The sequence below is a fragment of the Sminthopsis crassicaudata genome, chromosome 4 (assembly GCF_048593235.1).
Source record: "Sminthopsis crassicaudata isolate SCR6 chromosome 4, ASM4859323v1, whole genome shotgun sequence".
NCBI classification, from domain to species: Eukaryota; Metazoa; Chordata; class Mammalia; order Dasyuromorphia; family Dasyuridae; genus Sminthopsis; species Sminthopsis crassicaudata.
In genome coordinates, this window is record NC_133620.1 from 73299616 (window position 1) to 73324615 (window position 25000).

At 37.3% G+C, this 25000-nt stretch overlaps 1 protein-coding gene across 4 annotated transcripts in view; it reads left to right on the forward strand.

Annotated features, from left to right (window-relative positions):
- The window catches only part of LOC141565489 (endogenous retrovirus group K member 5 Gag polyprotein-like), a 282957-nt gene that overhangs the window by 112009 nt on the left and 145948 nt on the right, over positions 1-25000 (forward strand). The window contains exons 1-2 of one of the 4 annotated variants that reach the window (XM_074308571.1): positions 4743-5027; positions 5149-5363. The gene's annotated coding sequence lies outside the window, so the exon portion shown is untranslated. Of the gene's footprint in view, positions 1-4742; positions 5028-5148; positions 5364-7677; positions 7963-25000 lie in introns of those variants that run through there. The other 3 variants (XM_074308573.1, XM_074308572.1, XM_074308570.1) reach the window with 3 other exon arrangements.

Below are 25000 nucleotides of genomic sequence, written 5' to 3' on the forward strand. Positions count from 1 at the left end.
CACAGTGAGATTTCCTCTTATCTTGGAAGAGGATTTTTTTTTTTTAATGGATCATTGAAAATTGGAGGGAAAAAGAGGGTTCTTTTACTTGTCCACCTCCTGATCTTGGGAATTTATACCTAAATGTTCCTCCACGCACAGATGGTGTTTACCCTTGTCTATATTCCATGCTGAAACATCACAAGATGTCTTGGGTAATGGACTAGACTTCTTTTTTTTAAGAAAGAAGGCCAAAGCACTCTGGCTCTCATTGATTGGTCATCAATAGGTTCCAGCCTGAGCCTCTACTTGGTCATTGTTTGGATTCTGGTGGCTCAGAATGAGTGATAGAATAACAATTGTTGCCATTTTAGGCCAGAAATTTTGAGTTTTTTTCTCTCCCAAACTGAATTTATTTTCTTTTCTCTTCTTCTCTTTCTTTCTTTCCTTCCTTCCTTCCTTCCTTCCTGTCCCTTCCTTCCTTTCCTTCCTTCTTCCTTCCTTCCTTCCTTCTTCCTTTCCATCCTTCCTTCCTTCCTTCCTTCCTTCCTTTCTTTCTTCTTTTCTTTCTTTCTCTTTCTTTTCTTCTTTCTTTCTTTCTTTCTTTCTTTCCTTTCTTTCTTTCTTTCTTTCCTTCTTCTTCTTCTTTCTTTCTTTCTTTCTTTCTTTCTTTCTTTCTTTCTTTCTTTTCTTTCTTCTTCCTTTCTTCCTTTCTTCTCTTCTTCCTTCCTTCTTCCTTCCTTTCCTCTTTTTCCTTCCTTCCTTCCTTCCTTCCTTCCTTCCTTCTTCCCTTCTTTCTTCTTTCTTTCTTTCTTTCTTCTTTCTTTCTTTCTTTCTTCTTCTTTCTTTCTTTCTTTCTTTCTTTCTTTCTTTCTTTCTTTCTTTCTTTCTTTTCTTTCTTTCTTTTTTTCTTCTTCTTCTCCTCCTCTTTCTCTTTCTCCTTCTTCTCTTCTCCTCTCTTCTCCTTCTCCTCCTTCCTTCTCCTATTACTCTTCCTCCTCCTTTAATGCCTCCTCCTTATCCTCCTCATTCTTCTTTTTTTGTCTTCTTTTTTTTTAGTAAAAAAGACCATTCTTTTGCTCATTTTTTATCTAGCCTTGAAATGGGTGTTGTCTCAGACAAACACACCAAGGAAAGTCCTTACTTAAAAAGGCCAATATCTCCCATTACCACCAGGGCCATCTCCAGTTATCTTGATCTATATCCTGCTGGTGGAGTCTGATCATTCATAACTGAAAAAAACTTATATACAATAAACTGGAATTGTTTTGGTCTAGCTAAATACCCTACTGCTCCCTTGGAAATGGACCCCTGCCCTGATCTATGAACCCTAATTCTATTCTCCTGATAGTAACCCTCCCATTCTGCAAGTACTGAGGTATTCCAAATCTCACTATTCATCTACAATATTATAAAGCTCTTCTTGCTTTTCCAAGAGCACTTGAGTGCTAATGAAGCTGGTGACTGAAGCTTGGGAACAAGATGAATCTTTTGAATCCATACCAAGTGAAACAGTAAATGGATTCTTAGAGTGGTGGGGACCAAAAGTTAGAAGACCATCAGACTGACCACATAGATGATAGGGAAAGGTCTAAAGATACACTTATACAGGAAGCAAGGTGGTGCAGTAGATAAAGCAATCAGGGAGAAGTGAGTTCAAATCCACATTTGGACACATACCATCAGTGTGATCTTGAATAAGCCACTTAACTGCTTGCTGCTTACCTCATTTTTTTCATCTGTAAAATGAGGATAATAATCACATCAAGAATTCCAGGGCTGTTATGAAGATTAACTGAGGTGACATTTGTAAAGCACTTTGCAAACTTTAGAGTGCTAAGTCAATACTAGATTTCATTACTAGATAACTTCTTGGAGCCCTAGATAGATCAAAGATTCTTAGTAGGCATCCAGCTCTGAACTCTAACTGCTCCCATAGATTTGACAGGATGATTTCTCCTTATCTACTTGGATAGCTTTAAACTTCCCCAAATAATCATTCATTGCAAGGACTCCAGATTGGATGTTGGCTACTGCAAAGAATTGGGAATCCAAAGCTGAGAAAAATGTTACTTCAGCAGCGAAGAAAGTTGTTGTTCTGTCATTGCAGTCATGTCTGGATCTTTGTGACACCATTTGGGGTTTTCTTGGCAGAGATACTGAAGTGGTTTGCCATTGGCTTCTCCAGCTCATTTCACAGGTGAGGAAAAAAGATAGAGTTTCATGACTTGCCCTGGGCCGTACAGCTAGGAAGGATCTGAGACCAAATTTGAATTCAGGAATCACCTAGTCATCCCAAGAGAAGGCAATGAAACCTTTTTGTCTGGGCACCAAGGACTTCTAGGCTGGTAGTCATCCTGTTGCTCTGGAGGGTGGGAGATAAGTGATAGTCCAGTTAGGCAGAAACCTAGAGTTTCTGGGATGTAGAAGTAGGTAGATTACCAATTTTCCAAGCAGGTTTTTGGTCCATACATTTCCCATATATGTAGCTCTCTATCAGTGTCCTGGAAGGACCAGCTTAAGAGTTTTGAATAATCCAACTTGTTTAATTGCCCATTTATAATGACAAAGCACATACATATACATGCTACTTGAGTGCCTTGACTAAATCAATGGTGTTAAAACAAAACAAAACAAAAAATAGGCTGCTGTTCTGTGCATGAGGATCCCTGTGGGCTTCTTATTGACTTAATTTTAAAATATAATGTAATGTGTATTGGACTACCTGCCATCTAGAGGAAGGGTGGGGGGAAGGAGGGGATAATTTGGAACAGAAGGCTTTGGAAGGGTCAATGTTGAAAAATTACTCATGCACATGTTTTGTTAATAAAAAAAAGCTTTAATAAAAATATGTTATTTATGGTTTATTTACTACCCTAACTGTATTTTTATTTATTTTGTTCAATATTTCCCAATTACATTTTAATCTGGTTCCCAGGAAGAAATGAAACATTGGACTAGGGCTACCTATTAACACTTTTAGACTAGATGATCTCTGTGATCAGCTTTTAGTTTTAAATTTCTATGAACCTGGGACCAGTTTGGGGGGGGGGAAACCAAGCAAATAAAACCCAGGAAGCTTATCTCTATAGCTGCCCATTTCAACTGGAGAGACTCCCATGCTTATGGTGCCAGGGTTGGATTCCCATCAGGGCTGCATCTTTGGTTCTCTTATCCATTCCCGACTCCCGCCTCCCGCCTCCCGACTCCCGCCTCCCGCCTCCCGCCTCCCGACTCCCGACTCTAACCCTAACCCTAACCCTAACCGGTCCCAAGAGAGAAAAGAAGGGAACCAATAAATATTTACATGTATCCTTTAATAAACAAAGCAAACCAAACTATTGGCCCTAAAGTGATGGCTTTCTAACTTTAAGTCTCTAAGATGATATTACGCTCATTTGTAATTTTATTTTTGAGGCAATTGGAATTCAGTGACTTGCACAGGGTCACACAGCTGGGAGGTGTCTGAGGCAGAATGGAAACGCAGGTCTTCCTGATTCCAGGGTCAGGGCACTATCCATTGTGCCTCCCACCTACTCCCTTTTTTTTACCCATTACACTCTTAAAAATTATCAAGGCGCTCCATCTCTTCCAACCACATACCCAGAGCTTTTGTCTATGTGGATTTTATTCAAGGATATCCTGCAGCTTCCTCATACCTTTTCACAAGAGTTAATTGTTAAATTTGGCAAATGCTACAAATTAGGTTAGTTATTTTGTTGATTGCTTAAACTTAAGAAAATGATGTATTAATAATGCAGCTTAATCTTAAAAATATATTATATGTTTTTATAAGTGTTATACACTTCCTCCAGAGAGTCAGTTATTAAATTTTTATCAACATACCCTCATTATAGCTATGATTACTCACCATATTAGATTTATATTAAGTATTATGTAATACTGATTATATAACATATAATACAATATTGTTAAAAACATCTTAATATTAAAATGATTTTGACCTTGTATCCCCTCTGGGGCCACACTTTGAAAAACACTATCCTAAAATATAGAATAAATGAAAAGTATATTTTATTTTCATTAGATTGTCTTTCTCACTAGATTATCAGCTCCTTCAGATCAAGGACTGGTTTTTGATTTTCTTTGTATTCTCAGAATTTAGGACAATATCTGACCCATAGTTGGTGCTTAATTGATGCTGATTGGCTTGAAGGCACATGACAGGTTTGAGGCTCTGCCATTTACTGTGTAATTCTGCGTCAGTCACTTCATTGAATCTCAAACTTAATTCATCACTAAATGGAAATAAGCACTGAGGCAGTGAGTGGTGCAGTGGATACAGAGCCAGGCTTCTGTTTTCTCATCTGTAAAATTAATTGGAGGAGGAAATGGCAAATGATTCCAGTATCTGAAGCATATGATTGTGTAGGAATACTGTTGGGCTATAATAAATAGGGAGTAAAAGAGATAATTTTAGAAAAATCTGGGAAGACTGATGTGAACTGATGCAAAGTGAAATGAGAATATTGTACATAGTAAGAGCAATGTTGTATGATAATCAATAGTGAATGACTTGGCTATTCTGATCAATTCAGTGATCCAAGACACTTCTGAAGAATTTATGATCTACCTTCAAAGAAAGAACTGACCTAATCTGAATGAAGATTGAAGCATACTTTTTAAGCTTTTAAATTTTTTCTTGTTTTTCTTGGTTATGTTTTCTTTAGCAACAAGGCTAATATGGAAATATGTTTTATATGACTTCGCATGTATAATTTCTATCAAATTGCCCTCTCAAGGTGTTAGGATTACTAAGTGAGAACTGAGGTTGTCTGGATAGTTACAAGGTGAGAACTCAGGTTGACTTGATAGAGGGGGCAAGCTCATTGGCTGGGGTGGTTCTTCCCAGAAGCCCTTGCATTATCCCACGCCCATTCTCTGGGAGGATAAAAAGAGACAGCAATGGGCGCAGAGGGCAGATCGGCCTGGAGAAGGATAAGAGCTGGAGGAGATTCAGAGCCAGGATTCAAGAAGGAAGACTCTGAATTGCATCAGGCCTGACGGGGCTCTCTGCAGGAAGGGAAGTCACTTCTTTGGACAAGAGTTAACAGCAACTGCCTGGAGACAACGGTTCGTTACAGGAAGAAGAATCTGTCTGAGAGATTTGAGTAGACACAGCAGATCTCTTCCCAGAGAGCAATCCAGCAGCTTCTGGAGACGACAGCTCGCTACAATTGGCGTCCACACGTGGGGCAAGGACTTTTGCTTATCCTGACAAGAGGAGCTAGACCAGACCTTCGCATTTTGGCGCCCGAACAGGGACAGACACAGTCCTGATTCCAGTGGAAAAGCTTCCGATCTAGATCTCAGTCTCTCTGACCCAGAACCGTGAGTAACGAGGAAACTTTGTTAAAGATTAAGTGAGCGTGCTAATAGATAAATAAGGAACTTGACTTATTAAGGGCTAAACCAGGAATCTCTTATAGTGAAATGGGGCAAACACCTTATGTTCAAGGAAAATGTTTGGAGAGCATCATCAAGGTTATGAAAAGCCAAGGATTAATTATAATTTTAGAGGAGATTACTGAACTTTTAAGAACTGTGAAGGTCATATGTCCTTCTTTTTCTCTGGAAGAAGAATTGGATCCAGATGAGTGGAAATTAGTAGGAGAGCAATTAGGTGAACAGTACAATTACCTTTGTGACATTTTACCCTTTGGTTCCAGACCAAACTCAGTTTCCAAAGATACAATTCATACCTACAATTTAATCCAAATGGCTTTAAAAAATGTTATTCTAAAGGAAGAGATGAAGGAGCAAAATGGGGAGGTGTCAACTAAACTAGGTGAAAAGGATGAATCAGATAACAATGAAGTTAAGTACAATTCTGAGCAACAGAAGCACCTCCCATCTCCTCCCTCAATTAATCCTTCAGGGGTGGAGCAAGAAGGAGGTGAGGAAGAGGCAGAAACACAAACAGAATTGTCTGTGAAGCAGTCTAAGCCTATGACAAGATTAGAAAAAGCATTGGTTAAAGCTAAGAGAGAAGGACAGGATATAAGTGATTTTATACATGCATATCCTGTGATTGAAAATACTGACTCTGTAGGTAAAAAAAGGAGAAGATATGCACCTTTAGATTTGAATAAAATTAAGGATTTGAAAAAAGGTTGTACCCTTTATGGGGCTACATCAGCTTATGTCAAAATGTTACTAGATGCTTTGTCTTATGAAGTCCTAACCCCGAATGATTGGAAATCCATAGCAAGGACATGTCTGGAACCTGGAGAAAATTTATTATGGCTTGCGGAATTTCATGAATTATGTAAAATTCAAGTCAGATGCAATTTGGAAATAGGAGTTAACACACAATTCACTTTTGAGCACTTAGCTGGTGAAGGTCAGTATGGAGAGAATTCGGAACAGATTAATTATACCATGACAATATATGAACAAATTGCTAAGGCTGCAATAAAAGCTTGGGGTGTCCTTCCTGGACAGAAAGATCGTGGAGAGGCTTTCACTAAAATACAGCAAGGTCCCAATGAACCTTTTGCAGATTTTGTGGGACGTTTGCAAACTGCTGTCAAAAGAACTATTGGAGAAAATGCAGCTACAGAAATAATGACCAGACATCTGGCTAAGGAAAATGCCAATGAGATTTGCAAAAGAATTATATGGGGATTAGACAAAGATGCTCCTTTAGAGGAGATCATAAGACGCTGTGCTACAGTGGGAACAAATGCTTTTTACACCCGGACAATGATGAATGTGGAAAGACAGGGTCCCTCCTGGCAAGGGACTTCTAGAGAAACTCGGCGATGTTTTCAATGTGGAAAAATTGGGCATCTAAGAGCTCAGTGTAGGTATGGAGATACAGTGAGAAGACAGGGTGAAAGAAGACCTAAAACCCCATGTCCAAAATGCAACAGAGGACTCCATTGGGCATCAGAGTGTAAACTAATTCAGGGAAATAGGATGAGGGGCCCAGATCCAGGGCCCCAGGCAAAAAAGACTTGGGGCATGATGGCAGCTGATGTTACACCTAAAGAGCCTTTAGAAGGTCAGGACTCTGATTTAATCAATCAGCAGAGAAGCAATCACATGGCAGAAAGGGATTACCTGATAAGTCAGTCAAAAGGCAATCAGATTGCAAAAATGGATTACACTTGGGGAGAATACAGGCCTTTTAAACCAACAGGGCTGTGCCCAGTGCAAACAACTCCAATGTAATTGTCAGATGATGAGAAGAGATTTAGAAAGTGGTAAATAGAAGGAAATTAGATAGGTTAACTGCCTGGGAGAGAGGGTTTGCTTGTATTTCTTCAGCAGGAGAAGGAATCAGATGGGTGCCAACAAGTCATATTCGCCTTGTCCATCAGAGAAAGACAGAAAAAGAGAAAGACCTCAAAATAAAGGAGAAGATCTAAGAAACATCTTACACCGAAAGAGCATGGATAATAAAAAGACTGTTAAAGAACTTTAAAATCAGCAGGAATCATTGGACTTTCTCACACAAGATGAGACTAATGGACAATGGACTTATGGACATTTATAAATTTTCAATTTATGATTATTTGATTATGATTGTTATATACTTCTAGCATGTGTTATGTTACTATGTTACTATGTGCTTATGTAATTTATGTAATTATCTGTAATACTTCCCATATTGATGGATTTATGTTTCAAGGTCATGACTGTCCTATGTTCTAAATCAAAAGAAAGGGGGAGATGTTAGGATTACTAAGTGAGAACTGAGGTTGTCTGGATAGTTACAAGGTGAGAACTCAGGTTGACTTGATAGAGGGGGCAAGCTCATTGGCTGGGGTGGTTCTTCCCAGAAGCCCTTGCATTATCCCACGCCCATTCTCTGGGAGGATAAAAAGAGACAGCAATGGGCGCAGAGGGCAGATCGGCCTGGAGAAGGATAAGAGCTGGAGGAGATTCAGAGCCAGGATTCAAGAAGGAAGACTCTGAATTGCATCAGGCCTGACGGGGCTCTCTGCAGGAAGGGAAGTCACTTCTTTGGACAAGAGTTAACAGCAACTGCCTGGAGACAACGGTTCGTTACAGGAAGAAGAATCTGTCTGAGAGATTTGAGTAGACACAGCAGATCTCTTCCCAGAGAGCAATCCAGCAGCTTCTGGAGACGACAGCTCGCTACATCAAGGAATGAAAAGAAGAGAGAGAAAATTGAGAAATATTTAATGAAATAAGTAAAAATATAGTGGACAAAAAAGAAAATGCAGAAAAGTCATAGCTATGTGTGTTAAAGGGATTTGTAGTTTGTGTGTGTGTGTGTGTGTGTGTGTGTGTGTGTGTGTGTGTGTGTGTGTGTGTGTTTGCAGGACTAACTCTCTAAAGCAGTGAGAAAGGACATAGGATATGTGGTGGATGAAGGCCCAACATAGAATCAAGAAGTCAAGCCCTGTCTCTGATCCATACCAGCTATGGGACCTTAGACAAGTTAGCTGACTTATAAGTGACTTGAGCAACATTCTAAGATGACAAGTTTGGGATTCATTGCCAATACGCATCAGAAGGAGGTTCCTACACTAGGCCCAAATAAAATGAAAAAGGCTCAAACATTCTGACACAAGATCCCTTTTCCAGTAAGATGTTTCAGAGCAGCCTTTGACTGGAAATGTGTTTTGACACAGCAATTATTGAATGGAAAAATAAAGGTACGTGCCCAGTCCAGCCCAGCCCTAATAAGCAGAAGGTATATCATCTATCAATTTGGATTTCTTTCTTTACCAGAATCTCACCAACCGATGGAGGTCATTCAAAGGGAACTCAGGCCAGACCTGTCCTCAGGAAATCCGATTTTTGTTGCTGGCTGGCCTCAGGCTCACTGAGAATGGGCAAGCCATTCCCATCTCCGTCTCAATTTCTCCATCTGGAAAATGTAGATGCTGACACTCACCATCAGATAATGTTTGCAAAATGTTTGGAGATCCTTGCTGGTCGACAGCATGTAATTGCAAACTGTTAGGGTTTCTCCTTCCTTACAAAAAATGTCTTGTTTTAATTGAAGAATTAGGAATACTAACACCCTGTTTCTTCCATAGGCAAAGGGAGGGTTGTACTCAAGAGACCCTTTTAGGGACATTCCTTGTTCTAGACTGAAAGTACCTCTAAATTGTTCAGAGGATCAGGGAGGAAGGATGAACTTTTCCTTCTTTTTGACTGCTCTCTAAGCTCTATTTGTTTTGTTGTTGTTGTTCTTTTTTGACCTTAGGTAAACAAGGATACCAAGATGCAATTGTCTGGGGTCGCCTTGTGATATTTGAAAAATCTAAGTATCTTGGGAGACCTGCATAGTAGGGGCTGTCACAGGGTTTTTGATTTCTTGCTTCAACAATGACAAAATAGATAGAATTCTGTGACTGAAATTATACTCATCTTTCTGAGTTAAAATCTAGCTTCAGATACTTAAGGAGCTATGTGATGCTGGACAAATATTTCATTTAGCCCTGTTTGCCTCAGTTTCCTCATCTGTAAAATGAGTTGCAGAAGAAAATGACAAATCACTCCAGTATCTTTGCCAAGAAAACCCCAGATGGAATCATGAAGAATTGGCTGTGACTCAACAAATATCTAATCTTGAATTAGTTTTAGATGATAGGAACAATAAGTCTAGTTTGTAGCTTAATTAAATCATCCAGATGAGTAAGGCCAGGTGGTATACTAATCTTGATTTAATCACTGGAAGGCTAGAAACTTTTGAATAAGTATTAATTCAGCTCAATTTGACAAGCATTCATTAAGACTACCATGTTTTAGTCACTTTGCTAATTACTGAGAGTGGGAAAAGGGAGAGAAGAGCAGGTAAAAAGAAAAATAAAAGTAGAAATCTCTTCCCTTAAGGAGCTTATATCTACTAGAAGGAATCAACAGATTCACCGATAAATATGCAAGGGAAGGAAGTTACTGATCAATTTATGTTTTCCAATCTATCTAGTGAGATTACAGAAGATGGACATTTGAAGACATCTGAAAGATATCTCCCTCTCCCCACCATTGAATTTAAGTAGATCTACCGATAGAATATACAGAATCCAAGATGGCTGGTTAAGTAGGACTCATAAAATCTTGTATAAGAAGCCATTCCACTCTAGGATGTGTCTCTGTGTCTCAGCCTTTCAGTCCCTCTGATTTTCACTGTTCAGAAAACAGACTAGCACTCAGCAGAGAAAACATGTTTCTAGGGGTGAACTGTTTCTTCTCCATTGACTTCCATTGGGCAGATGAGGGGAAATGAGAATAAATATACATATTTTTTTTCTTTTTAAAAATCCATTCACTTTCTAGGTTGTCCTAACCTCTGTCCCAGCTGTGATGTGTGTATCCTTTTCAGTGGATGTTGAGTGCTAGCCAGAGGCAGGGCTTAATTAAACATCAAGAGAAGCTTTGAAAATGAAAAGAGCCACTTTAGCCCAATGACTCTGGAACAGGCCAAATTCATTGCCTATTAATGATGAATGGAGTCCAACTGAGTCACACTTGCAACAGGACTGTTGCCCAGCATGGGAAATGCAAACCCTTCATAATCAGGCAAAGAAAAATGGGCCATCAGGACCAGCTTTTGCCAGGACCCCGGAGAACACACCGATCATCTCCAGAGAACATTTTATTTCAAGCCAAGACCACTAGTTGTTTCAATATGTGAACTAAGGAGATATTAAAGTTTATTGTACTTGCTGGTATAATACAAGTATGATATTGGCTCTCATTTGAAAGCAGGAAAAGTATTTTGCTTGGTCAGGGAGTGAAATTATTCCAAATAAGTAGCATAATATTATTGAAATCACTTTCAATTCCACAGTTATTAAAAACCAACTCTATGTAAGGCAGTGAGACAAGTAGAGGTACAAAGATTAAAACAAAGATATACAAACATTGTACTGTTTTCCTACTTGTTTGCCCATCTCCTCTTGGCCTTTTTTGCTGGTTCATCTCCTTGCAACACACCTGTATGTACAAGTATCTCCCCAATTGGGGCAGGGATTTATAATTTTTGTTTTTGTATCCATCGTGTATTTGCCATACAGTGGAATTTAATAAATGCTTATCATATATACCACTGTTACCTCAGTGCCTTGAGCAAAAATTGGTCACTGGAACAGATTTGGTTTATAACATACTGAAGCAAACAGACACAGTAGGCTAATGTTGGATAAATCTAAAGACACTAGTTACTGAAAGGAAAAACTCACTATTTGACAAAGATTACTGAGAAAACTAGATAGTTTTCTGAAATCTGGCAGAAATTAGACAGGATGGACATTTCATACTAGATATCTAGATAAGCACCAACTGTTTACATGCCCCAAACATAAAAAGTCACATCATAAATAAATTAGAAGACAAGGAAGAAATTACCTTTCAGATCTATGAATAGGAGAAGACATAAATAATAATAAACAAATGATAGAGAGAATCACATAAACTAAAATGGACAATTTTGATTATGGAAGATAAAATGTTCTGTGCAAATAGATATAACAGTAAAAATTAGGAAATAGGTCATTGGGTTCTTTGCACAAGATTCTCTGATAAACTTTTCATATCCAAGTTATATAAAGAATTTATTCAAATTTATAAGACTAAAAGCCCTTCCATAGTAGATAATTGATAAAAAGATCTTAACAGCTTTCAAAGGAAGAAATCCAAGCTATTTCCAATCATATGAAAAAGTGCTCTAAATGACTGGTATTTTAAATTCACATAGAAATAGTACTAAGTCCTATTTAAAGATCCCTGCAGGATGTATATTGTTCTATATTTTATTTATTTTGTTAAATATTTTCTAATTACATTTTAATCTGATTTGATTTGAGTTTGGTAGTACTGTAGGTTTTCGCTTGACGCACCTGTTCTAAATCACTAATAATTACAGAAATATGAATTAAAACATTTTTGAATTCTATCTCATACCAACCAGATTGGTAAAGAAGAAAATGATGAAATTTGGAGGGACTATGGGAAATTACATGCCCTGGTGCATTCCTAGTGGAGCTATGAATTGGTTTAGCCATTCTGGAAAGCAATTTGGTACTCTTCCCAGAAGATTATCAAAATGTGAATACATTTTGACCCAGCTATACCAATACTAGATATATCCCAAAGTAATCAAAGAAAGAAGAAAAAGAGCTACATCAACAAAAATATTTATAGTAATTCTTTTCATGTTGGAACCTAAGGGAATGTTCCCTTTTTGTAGAATAGTTCTAGATATAAATTTAATATTAGATTATTATGCAATAAGAAATGTTGAAATGGAAAATTTTGGAGTAAACTGAGAAGATGTCTATAAACTGATGTGGAGAAAAATGAGCACAAATAGAATAATTTATATAATGATAACAGAATTATACAGAAATGGAGAAAAACAGCTTTGAAAGACTTTGTAACTCAGAACAATGCCATGATAAACTGAGAATCCAAAAGCATGAAAATGCCATTTACTGTAATAACTAACAAATATGGAACTAACTAATATGTGGTTTGTTTAACTGGATACTACAACTATGTATCAAAGGCTTTATTTTTCATTTTTAAGAAAAGTTTATTTAATGGGGAAGTAGTAAAAGGGGCAGATTAATAAAATGCTTATTAATTGAAAGAACAAAGTAATAAACTATTGATGCTGCATATTGATGATGCATAACCACATATATAATATTCTACATTATAGCATCTTTGATTCTGCAATGAAAGGAGAAAGATCTTTGTTAAACTCTTCTTTGGAGTCAAGCTTAGACTTTAGTTTTTATAATACAAATCTAGGAACACTTCATGATGGAGCTTAGATTTAAGTTGGATAAGAATGATTCGTATGGGGTGGAGAGGAGAGAGCAAGGCATTCCATGTTGTTGCCTCAACCCTACCATGTCCAATGTACCATCTATCCTTTCCCTATCCAACTCCCATCCCTTCTTCAAGTTTATTCCCATCTCTTACACAAATTTTTCCCTGACTGCTTTAGTATATCACAGAATCACAAAACTTCTGGGTTAAAAGGAACCTTATTTTTCATCTTCTATGATCCATATTTTCCCCTGAAGTCTCTGACTACAACATAATTAATAAATAGTTATTCTAGTTTTTTGTGGTACAATAAAAAAGAATATTGGTTCAGAAAATCAGAAGATATGAGTTCAAATCCCATTTCTGACTATTACTATCTGTGTGTCCCTAGGCAAATCATTTACCCTACTCCCCCTTTAAATTTTCTGTTTGTAACACGAGAGGTTTGAATTATATGGATTCTGAAGCTTCTTTCAGCTCTAGATCTGTAATGTTTTAGCTCCCCATGAAGACCTTCCAAGTAAGCCCATTCCAGTTCTGGAGAACTCTAATGATGTGGAAGTTATTCCTTATGTCAAGCCTAAATAGTCCTCTTTGCAACTTTCACTTGGTGCTCCTAGTCAGCCTTTTGGTGACCAGTAAAACAAGTCTAATCTCTTCCACATAAAATGATTAAAGTACACTTGAAATCAGGAAGTTATGGATTCAGTCAATCAGAAAACAAGCATTTATTAAGTGCTTATGTGCAAGGGCCTCTTGGTTCAAATTCTACCTCTTTATCATTTAAACTTACCGATCCTCAGTTTCTTCATTTGTGAAATGAGTTAGTTGAATGACTTGATTTAAATATTTACAGATGGTATCATGTTGCTTCTGGACCTTCTCTTCCAATGGCTAAAAGCCCCCTGCTCCATGCACTGATCCTCCTGTGGTGTGAGCTTGATGCCCTCAACATGCGGGTCACCCTCCACTATCACTCATCAGCTTCCTCTAGCACCGTGCCACAAACTGAAGACATTCTCTTTTTCTGAATTCCTGGAATGCTTACAGTCTATTGTCCTTAATTATACCCTATTCTGTACTGATTCTCCCATTATTTCAGTCGCTTTCTTCTTGTTTCCTTATCTAGATTGTAAACTTAGCAGAGAGAAATGTATAATGCTTTTCTTATATCTCCGATGGAACCCAGAACCGTGTTAGACATGTAGGGAACATAGGAGTACAGAGAGTGGGTGCCTATTGTCCAACAAACCTAGCCCGTTTCCTTTGGACACCTAGAATAAGTATTCAATGAAATTATTGATTTGTAGGTGGCACAGTGGGTGAAGTGCTGGGCCTGCTATCAAAAAGACCTGAGCACAAACTTGGCTTAGAATCTCTTAGTTGTGTAACTCTGGGCAAGTCATGTAACTTTTGTTTACCTCAGTTTCCTCAACAAAATAAAATGGAGGTGATAATAGTATCTATCTCTTAGGGCTGGTGTGAGGATAAAATGAAATAATTGTAAAGCAACTGGCACAGTATCTGCCACATAGTAGGTGCTTAATGTTTCCTTTTCCTTCCCTCCCTCCTTCCTTCCTTCCTTCCTTCCTTCCTTCCTTCCTTCCTTCCTTCCTTCCTTCCTTCCTTCCTTCCTTCCTTCTTTCCTTCCTTCCTTGCTTCCTTCCTTCCTTCCTCCCACCTTTCCTTCCTTCTGTTAGATAAAGAACTGAGAATCTTTGCACTTATATAAAGATTGAGAGCACAGGGCCTAGAGTCAGGGAGACTATTTTCCTCAGACTCTGTTTGTCTCAGTTTCCTCATCTTTAAAATGACTTGGAGAAGGGAATGGAAAACCACTCCAGTATCTCTGCCAAGAAAACCCCAAATGAAGGTCACAAAGAGTCAGACAAGACTGAACAACAGCAAAGGGTTCATTATCCAGTCTGCAGGTTATTCATGCTTCTCCTCTGCTCTTTTGCTTTTTAACTTTTTCATGACTTATACATATCCCCAGCTGAGGGTGAGCCCATGGAAGAATGCTCAGAGTGGATCCATCATTTTCCTCTTTGTCAGCAGCTCTAATAAGAGATTGGTTGACTGGGTAGAAACTGAAATGATGACCTAATGAATTTTGTGTGATTAATTATGGGTTTCATTCATCCACACCTTTCTTATACTTCATGAACAGAGAGGTCAGTGAGGGCTGGCTCTGAGTGTATGTGTAGGGTTCATTGAACTCACTATGTGACCTTCAAATGGAACGTAGACTCTCTGGGCCCATTTTTTTTCCAGCTGTACCCGTGATTGGTTTGTTTCAAGTGGAAAAGGGTATTTGAGAATGATATAGTGGAAAGAACATTGGATTAAGAGTCAGAATACTCAAATCAATCTGGCAAGTGATCATTTCAGCTTTATTTTGAAGATTTCCATTGAAGTGGAACCCACCACCTCTTGGAATAATCCATTTCACTTTTGGACAGATCTCATTGTTAGGGCATTTTCCCTTGTGCCAAGCCTATGCTTCTTTGCACCTTCTACCTTCTGCTACCAGTTGAAGTCTCTGGGGCAAAAGAGGAAAAGTTGAATTTCTTTTCTTTCCTTTTCTTTTTTCAAAAATGTTTGTATCTGATTTTTTCCCAATGACATGTACTGATCTCTTTTCAAAAGGAGTTTGAATCCCAATTCTGACCTTGAAGGACTGTGTCTTTGAATAACATTCATCTCTTAACCTCTTTCTTATCTATAAAATAGGATCATAGAGTTTTACAATTAGGATCAGTAGGACTCTTAATGGGGACCTAGTCCATCTCTCAGGGACCACACATAGTAATGCTCCTAATACTGTATCTACTGCACAGAGTGATTGTGAGGAAAGTATGTTGCTAGTTTAAAAGGCTTTGGAAATGTGGAATTTTGGGTCTAATGGGCCACCATTGTCAGAACTGGGTGCCTTTTACTTTTTACCTTTTAAGGTAAAACAAATCTTGTCTTAGATACTGACTCATTGTGTGAGCCCAATGACACACTCTCCGTCTCATTGTCTTCCTCTGCCAATAAAGATAATAGCCACACTTACCTTCCAGGGTGGTTGTTAACAATCAGAGGAGATAGCACATATAAAGCACTTGCAGATATTAAAGTGCTGTATAAATACCACCTAGTATTAATATTATTGTTATTAAAACCAAGGGAAATAGCTTTTAGCTACAACAATGATGCTGGGCTGAATCATTTTATGACCCCTTGACCCTATCACCAATCTGCCTCCTGGGAAGAGCATGATTTGTTAAATAATGTCTCTGAGCACTTGGTGATGCTATGCTAGGTAAGTGCTCTGTGCTATCAGAGAGAAAAATATCTCCTCTGCAAAGTTTTAAGTTAATGATATGATACCCTCAGTGACACGGTGGGCAGAGGTTTGGAGTTAGGGCCAGAAGACTTGGGGTCTGATCGTAGCTCTGCTAATTGCTATGTGTGAGACCTTGGGTAAGTCTTGGTGTTCTCTACTGTGAAAGGAGCAGATCCGGCCTAGTAACTCTTAAATTCTCTGTCTGCTCTGTGTGAATGGTCCTCTGAATTATATTGCTGTACCAGGGAAAGAAGGGAGGGAGGGAAGCAGGGAGAGAGGGAGAGAGGGAGGGAGAAAGGAAGGAAGGAAGCAAGGAAGGAAGGAAGGAAGGGAGGGAGGAAGGGAGAGATGGAGGAAGAGAAGAAAGAAGGGAGAGAGGGAAGAAGGAAGGAAGGGAGGAAGGAAGGAAGGAAAGAAGGAGAAAGGAAGAGAGTGAGAGAGAGTGAAGGAGAGAGGAAAGAAGAAAGACAGGAAGGAAGAAAAGAAAGAAAGGAAGGGAGGAAGAAAAGAAAGGGAAGGAAGGAATGAAGGTGAGTAGGAACAAAGGGAGGAAGAGAGGAAAGAAAGGAGGGAGAAGGAGGGAGAAAGGGAGGGAGGGAAAGAAGTAGGAAGGGAGGGAAGGAGAAAGGGAAAAAGGAAGAAGAGGGAAGGAGGGAGGGAAGGAAGGGAAGGAAGGAGGGAAAGATGGGAGAGGGAATGAAATAAGCATTTATTAAGTATCTATTATGTGGCAACACTGTGTTAAGCACTTTATAAATATTTTCTCATTTGTTTGTCACAACAACCCTGAGAAATTGATGCTCTTATTATCTCTATTTTGCCATTGTGGAAACATGTCGTTTAATGACTTCCCTAAGATGACACAGTTAGTGTTTGTGCTGGAGTTGTAAGGCATTAGTTTTTTTCAATTTGATGAATAGTAAGAGTGCTCTTTACAAGCGAGAGTTTGATAAATGTTTCCTTTAAAAAAATAAATACAATTCTCTGCATGTACATTCTGATGAAATATGTTACAGGTGCCTTGAGGTGTGCTGGTAAATGTATACACAACTGAATGTGGCAGCCAGGTTGGGCAATGGATAGAGTGCCAGGCCTGGAAGACCTAAGTTCAAATGGAGCCCCAGACACATAAAAGTTGCATGATGCTGGAGTCTCTTACCCCTGTTTGCCTCGGTTTTCTCATCTGTAAAGTGATTTGGAGAAGGAAAAAATGGCAAACTACTCCAATATCTTTGTCACGAAAACCCCAAATACAGTCATGAATAGAATATTACTGAAGTGACTGGACAAAAATAACGAATGACATGCTTTTAAATTTAATCTATATTGCTAATGTTTTCTCCATCACCTTTTTAAAGTCTGAATGATCCACAAAACAATAAATCAAATCTCATTGTGAAGCTTTGCTGATTTCCAAGGCATAAATACTCAAGCTGAAAATTTAACAATCAGATCTCTTCAGCCAATTGGATTCGGTTCTAGCTCATCCCTGCATATAACTATGTGCATTGTTAAAGCAGCAACAACTGATTTATTGCAGTGGCAACATCTGGACAGAAGATGGAAAGTATTTAGTCTGAAAATGCTGGGATGGTTTCCTATTACATCATTTTCATGCCGTTTGGTTACTTGCATGGGGTGGAGAATGTGGTTTGAGGAGGGGAGAGGAGTTAGAATTAAACTGTCCTGTTTTAAGAAAACTATTTCTAAAACTCTGATTTTAGACAGGGACTTATTATTTGTTCCATAAAATAATTCCTAGCTTCATATAGAAATGGATTTTGGGGTTCCTTTAAATATTGAGTTAATCTCTTGCATTTGTAATCATGTTCTATTTGACATGCAGCTTTTCCAAAACACAGCTGTGAGGCAGAATGAGGAAAACCAACTTGAATGCAAAACCTTCAGACCATTTCCTCAGCAGAGATGAGAAACAGCCTGTGCCTAACCAACTCTGGAAATAACAGCCTTTAGTATTGGGAGGCCACTGTGAATTTTTCCCTCTCAGCCTCTTTCCTAGGGAAATATTTGGACTTATTATTATTGTTCAGTCATGTCCAATGCTCTGTGACCCCATTTGGGGTTTTCTTAGCCAGGATATTGCAGTGATTTGCCACTGCCTTCTCCAGTCCATTTTACAGATGAGGAAACTGAGGCAAAGAGGATTAAATGACTTGCCCAGCCTGACCCAGCTAGTTAGTGTCTGAGACGAGATTTGAACTTAGGAAAAGGAATATTCACGACATCAGGTTGGGGATTCGGTGCACCATAGTGCCCCTTAGCTACCATTATTAGAACTTATTATAATAGAGCAAAATGAACTTTGCTTTACAGTAATAAGATGTTTTCTAATTTTATACTTTATGGTCAAAATCCTATTTCCTTTTTGGTCTGTAACTTTTGTAGTGTCAGGGTTGGGAGGACTGATTGAGAGTGAAAACAAAGGGAATCTGGTACCCAGTTCCCCTCTGGCTCCCACCTTTGGAATATAGGAATTATCTGGTCCCCATGATGTCTTTCTTTTCCCATGGGGCATGATCGACATTTTAATTGCCATCCCCCATAAGGAGACATTTGCCCCACTGGGATTGGGGAGAAAGTGGCAGACTCCCTGGATGACTCAACTTCCTCCTAGACAAAAATGACTTGTTTTCACTAAAGTCAAGTCTTAGATCTAGTTTTACTTACTTTGGGATGCTCATTTTCCCTTACATCTCATATTACTCCGAGTCCCTATCAGCATTTAGCTGCCTCACTAACTTCACTCTGCTATCAGTTCAGCCCTCTGGGGCCAAAGAGGAAAAGTCTAATCTCTTTTCAAAGGAGTTTCCCGGATCAGCAGGATGGTTTCAGAGAGGCCTGGAGAGACTTACATGAACTGATGCAAAGTGAAATGAGCAGGAGATCATTGTATATGGCAACAATAAATTATGTGATGATCAATTCTGATGGACGTGGTTCTTTTCAACAATGAGATGATTCAGGCCAGTTCCAATAATCTTGTGATGGAGAGAGCCATCTAAACCCAGAGAGAGGACTGTGGGAACTGAGTGTGGATCATAATGTATAGCATTTTCATTCTTTTTTCTGTTGTTTGCTTGCATTTTGTTTTCTTTCTCATTTTTCCTTTTTTGATCTGATTTTTCTTGTGCAGCATGATAGTTGTATAAATATGTATACAAATATCGGATTTAACATATATATTTTAACATGTTTAACATATATTGGATTACATACCATCTAGGAGATGGGGGAAAGAAAGGGGAGGGGGGAATTTGGAACACAAGGTTTTACAAGGATTAATGTTGAAAAATTATCCATGCATGTGTTTTGGAAATAACAAGCTTCTTTAATAAAAAAAAAGAAAAGAAAAAGAAGAAATGAGCATTGTCTCTTTCTAAGTGCTTAGCACTTAGAAATTCTAATGTCATAATTCTAATACTATGTTCAACTTCTGGCAAAAATTAATATCAAGCTCATCAACCTATATTTTGATGAACTGCCTTCTTTGTATTCCTTTTTAAAAATTGGCAGTATTTTTTTCTATTTTAATATTATGGCACTTTTCTAGTTCATTAATTGTGTATGTGTGTTAAAATCAAGGGTAGCACTTGTGCAAAAATGTTTGTAGATGCCCTTTTTGTAGGGGCAAGGAATGGGAAATGAGTGGATACTCATCAGTTGGGGAATGGCTGAAAATGGAATACTATTGTTGTATTAGAAATGATGAACAAGCTGATTTTAGAAAAGTCTGAAAAGACTTACATGAACTGATGCTAAGTGAAGTGAGTAGAACCAAACATCATGAAGATTATGTGATAATCAACTCTTATGGACTTGGCGCTTTTCAACAGTGAAGTATCAAGGCAATTCTAATAGTCTCGTGATGGAAAAGAGCCATCCACATTTAGAGGGAAGACTATGGAGACTGAATGTGGATCAAAGCATAGTACTTTCATCTTTTGTTGTTATTTTTTCTCTCATTTTTACCCCTTTTGATATGATTTTTTTAACAGAATGATAAATGTGGAAATATGTTTTAAATTACACATGCATAACCTATATTGGGATATTTGCTGTCTAGAGGAGGGGAGGTGGAGAGAGAAAAATTTGGAATACAAGGTTTTGCAAGGATGAATGCTGAAAACTAAAGGCTATTATGTTTTTTTTTTTTTAAAAAAGGAGTTTTCATCCCAATTCTGGCTCTTGCCAGTTGTGAGATTTTGACCAAATCACTGTCTTATTCCCAGTTTTTTCATCTATAAAACAAGATCATAAATTTTATATATAGGTTCAGAAGACATTTCAAAGATCACTTAATTCAACTCACTTTTTTATAGAAGAGAAAACAGTTTCAGGGGTGTTAATCTTTATACCAAGATTAGTCACTGTTTTTCCCTTGTCCAATCTCCACTCACAAATAATGAAAAAGACCAATAAAAAGACTTTATGATTGATCATATTTTTGTATAGAGTAATTCAACATTCAGGACAGTAGATGGTATGGTAGAGTGCTGGTCCTGGAGTCAGTAAAGTCTCAGATACCACCTATGGGATCCCAAGCAAGTCACTTAACTATATGTGCCTCAGTTTTCTCATTCGTAAAATGAGTTGGAGATAGAAATGGCACACTATTTCAGGATCTTTACCAAGAAAACCCCAAGTGGAATCATGAAGAGTTAGATGACCAAAAAGCTACCAAACAATAATAAAAGTTAGAAGCATAAATAGACAGACCTTGATAACTTGGATATGAAAACTGAAAAGTGAGAAATTGAGGTTAACTGCTAAATTGTGAAACTGGGTGACTGGGAGGATGGTGATGCTCTCAAAAATAACAGGGAAATTTTGAAGAGAAGAGGAATTGTGGAGAAAGATAACTGGCTCCATGTTGAGTTTAACGTGAATATTGAGAATCCACCCAGTTGAAGATGTCTGAGACGATTAGAGATGCAAGAGAAGAGAAGGAAAGGGAAGAGAAAAGAAAGGAAGGGAATGGAATGGAAGAACATCACTGATTTAGGGAATTAAATAATTAGAAGTCTTCTAGCTAAAAAAATCTGGTTTAATTCTGTCATTTTATGGTTGAGCAAACTGTTTTTAGTCTATTAATTCTTTTGTTCCATTCTTGAATCTTTCTTTTATTATATGTTAGTTAAGTGACATACTAAATGTCATATATCCATGATCTGTGATGGAAGAAGGTTTTGAACTCAGGTTTTTTGACTTGGGATTTAGTGCTTCTTTTATACATCAATTCTTTCCCCCACTCTATTTGGAATGTCCAAAGCAGTAGGTGAGTGACTGCAGAGTCAGAGTGCATTATGGAGAAAATACTTCACAAACCTTAAGATATTAAAGAAATTCTGGTTATTATTACTGTTATTTCATTCTTTGCATTTTTGATTGAGTTCAGATAGAAAAGGTCTTATGATAAGTTATTATTTTGCTTAGTTTCCTTTATATTCAATAATATTTAATGAGGCAGCTTACCAAGTGGCTTAGTGGATAGAGCACTGGATCTGGAATTCAAATATGTTTTCAGACATTTACTAGCTGTGTGACCCTGGCAAATCACTTAACCTCAGTTTGCCTCAGTTCCCTCCTTCATAAAATGGCTTGTTATAAAGATAAAATTAGCTGCAAATATTAAAACATGATATAAATTCTAGTTATTATTATACTTAATGTTCAATGGACATTTGCATATGTGGATAGAAATAACTTTTTGCAACTAAAAATTAGGATATAAGCTCATCCTCTGTCATTGAAAACATCCTCAATATAACTTCAATAGCAGATAAGGATGATAAACAAGATCTCACGCTGTGTTCATATGATTTTGATCTCTTTGGTTAAATTCCTATACTTGGAAGGATTTTTATTATTTTTTTATTCTATGAAGTTTAGAAATTATAACAATTTGGGAAAGTGACATCTATTAGAAATGTTGCTGTGAAGGCTTTATACATCAAGATTAAATCCAGATGATTGTGTGTAACCATAAGATCTTTGATAATAGTCCAGCTATAATAAATTTTACAAATTGAATTCTACAAAATATTTTGAAATCTGTATTACAGTATACAGATTTGTCATCTGTCAGTCCATGAAAGAGAGAGAACTTTTTTTATTGCTAATTTTACATACAAAACTTTTTTTCTTTAATTTTAATATTTTATTGTGAGTTCGAAATTTTCTCCCTTCTCCCATCCAGTTAGAAGACAAGCAATATGCTACTCATTATATATGTGAAATCATGCAAAACATATTTCCATATTGGTCATGTTGCAAAAAAAGCAGGAAAAATAAAGTGAAAAAATATGCTTCATTTGAATTAAGAATTCATCAGTTCTCTCTCTGATAGTGAATAGCATTTTTCATCAAGAGTCTTGGAATTATCCTGGATCATTGTACTGATCAGAGTAGCCAAGTCTTTCATGGGTCATCATCTTAATTATACATTATTTTCCTGGTTCTGCTCACTTCATTTTGCATTAGTTCAGCTATGTCTTTTTAGGTTTTTCAAAACTTTCTCCTAGACATTTCTTATAGCACAATAGTATTCCATCAAAATCATATACCCTAACTTGAGCCATTCCCCCACTGATGGACATCATCTCAATTTCCAATTCTTTGCCACAACAAAGAGAGCTATCATAAATATTTTATACATATGGGTCCTTTTCCTTTTTCTTTTATTTCTTTGGGATCTGTACCTAGGTATACATGCTGAGCTAATAGCTATGTGTTATGCAGTTTTATAGCCTTCTGAGCATAGTTCCAAATTGTTCTCCAGAACAGTTAGATCAGTTCACACTTCCACCAACAAAAGGCAACGTGTTTCTAATGTGCAATTGTAGCTACAAGGTCATTCCTTGGTAAGTGTTTGGTAGATGCTCAATTTTAATAACTTGCTGTTTGTTTAGTTTCCATTATTTTCCTGCATAATCCACATTGATCAACAAGTTCAGCCTCCTTAAAGATACACCTTCCGTTATTTCAGATGGCAATGACCTAGTCCAGAATTTTCATCACAAAGCCCTTCATTTCCACAAACAATTCTGCAATTCATCCATTTGATTAACATTTCCTGGTCAACCTATTGTTGACATGCACATGATTCCATGTTGTATGTCCCCTGGATGGCTCATTTTTTCCTTTACTGTCGTTGAATCCTAGTTCTATTGTGCTGGGCTTTGTTAACATATTTTCTAAATCTCTTACAATCCAGTTAACAATTCCACAGTTGCACATTCAGACTAGTATTGCATAGATGTTCATTGCTTAAAATATTCTCTTCCCATTCAGGTTTGATTTTAAGATGCTGGTTAATTCAACATATTCTTGTCTGTGGCTCCAAGAAGCTGTAGCATGAATAGCATCCACACCCTGATAAAGCCACCCAGATAGATGAGCTAAAGTAGAGTTAGAGTAACTGATAGACTTCAAATCCATTAGTGAATCAAGGGGATGTTTACCCTAAGTATGTAGACTTCCATTTACAGAATGGGCAGATGAGAACAATTTGTTCCAGTGATCACAAAAGCAACGGAAGCAGGTAGTATGGAATACTTAGAGCTTGTTCAGACATTGAAGATGCCAAGGTCATCCACTGTATCTTGGTCCATCATCAGGGATCTTGATTTTTGTCTTACCACTGGACTTTGATGACTCTGGTCTCAGGAGAGAGTAAAGGGGATAACATAGTAAAACTCTGTCTCACTAAAATCCCATTGATGTGTAAATCAAAGCATGACCCTCATGATGTCATGAGACCTCTTTGAAAATAAAAGATGAGCAACAATAATAGCCATCATCTTCTCCTGGATCTTTTTATGTTCAATCTTGAAGAACACTAAAGAATTAATAGAAATAACCTCCTTTCATTGACTCAGTAGGTTCTAAATTCAAGCTCAAAGTTTTCCATTTTTGTCTTTCTTTTCTCTGTGCTTAGAATTTTACACTTAATGAGTCCAAATGACATTTTGATTTAATTGAGAAAACGTGCCACAAGATGAAGGAGTCATTTAATTTATTTTTTTGTAAGAACTATATAATTCGATAAAGTTAATATGATGTTTTGATTAAATCTCTTTAGTTTGGAAGTCATATTTAGTTCTACTAATAAAAAGTTATAACTGATTCAAAGTTAGGCAGAACTATAATGAACTTAAAGCCAGAAAAATGGCACCTTTAATGGGAATTGTTAGAATCTTTGTTCTGATGACATGTTAGTGTTGCTGTCGTTATTATTATTGTTATTATGAGTTTATTGTCTCTTTCTCAACTTTTTAAAGTTCAGATCAAAAAGTTCACAAGATAAGGCACTGTCCAATTGTTATTCTTTTGTATTACCTTTATCATTGTCATCATTGTCATCATCACCATCACCATCATCAATATTATGTTCTTATTCTCATTTTGTTTCTATGGTGTTCACCTGAAACAATCTTGAGGTTAGTTGCTGTTTTCTTGTTGTTCTGTGTTGTCAATTTTTACATTTAAAGTTTGCCAGAGTATAACACAAATGGATAAAATAATTGCTTTCTGAAATAGAATAAAACTTTTGGAACATAAGCCTATTTGCTGCAAGCTTTCTGAAAGCTTCTTTGGGTCAACTCCAGTAGCCAACAGGATGATGGGGAAGATAAATATTTCATTCTTTCCCCACATTATTTTGATTTCTTCTACAGGATCTTTCTATCTTTAGTGCATTTATCCCACATAAATTTGAGGTTATGAGTATTCAGTATAGTGATGTCTATTAAAACATTGTTCTTAAGTTTTTAGGGGTCGGTATTGTCAATAAAGGTGCTTATGGGAAATTTTGTTATCTGTGATGATACTCCAGTTCAGGTAGATTTTATTTATTAAATTCTTGATGATATTTTGAAGTTTTCACATGTA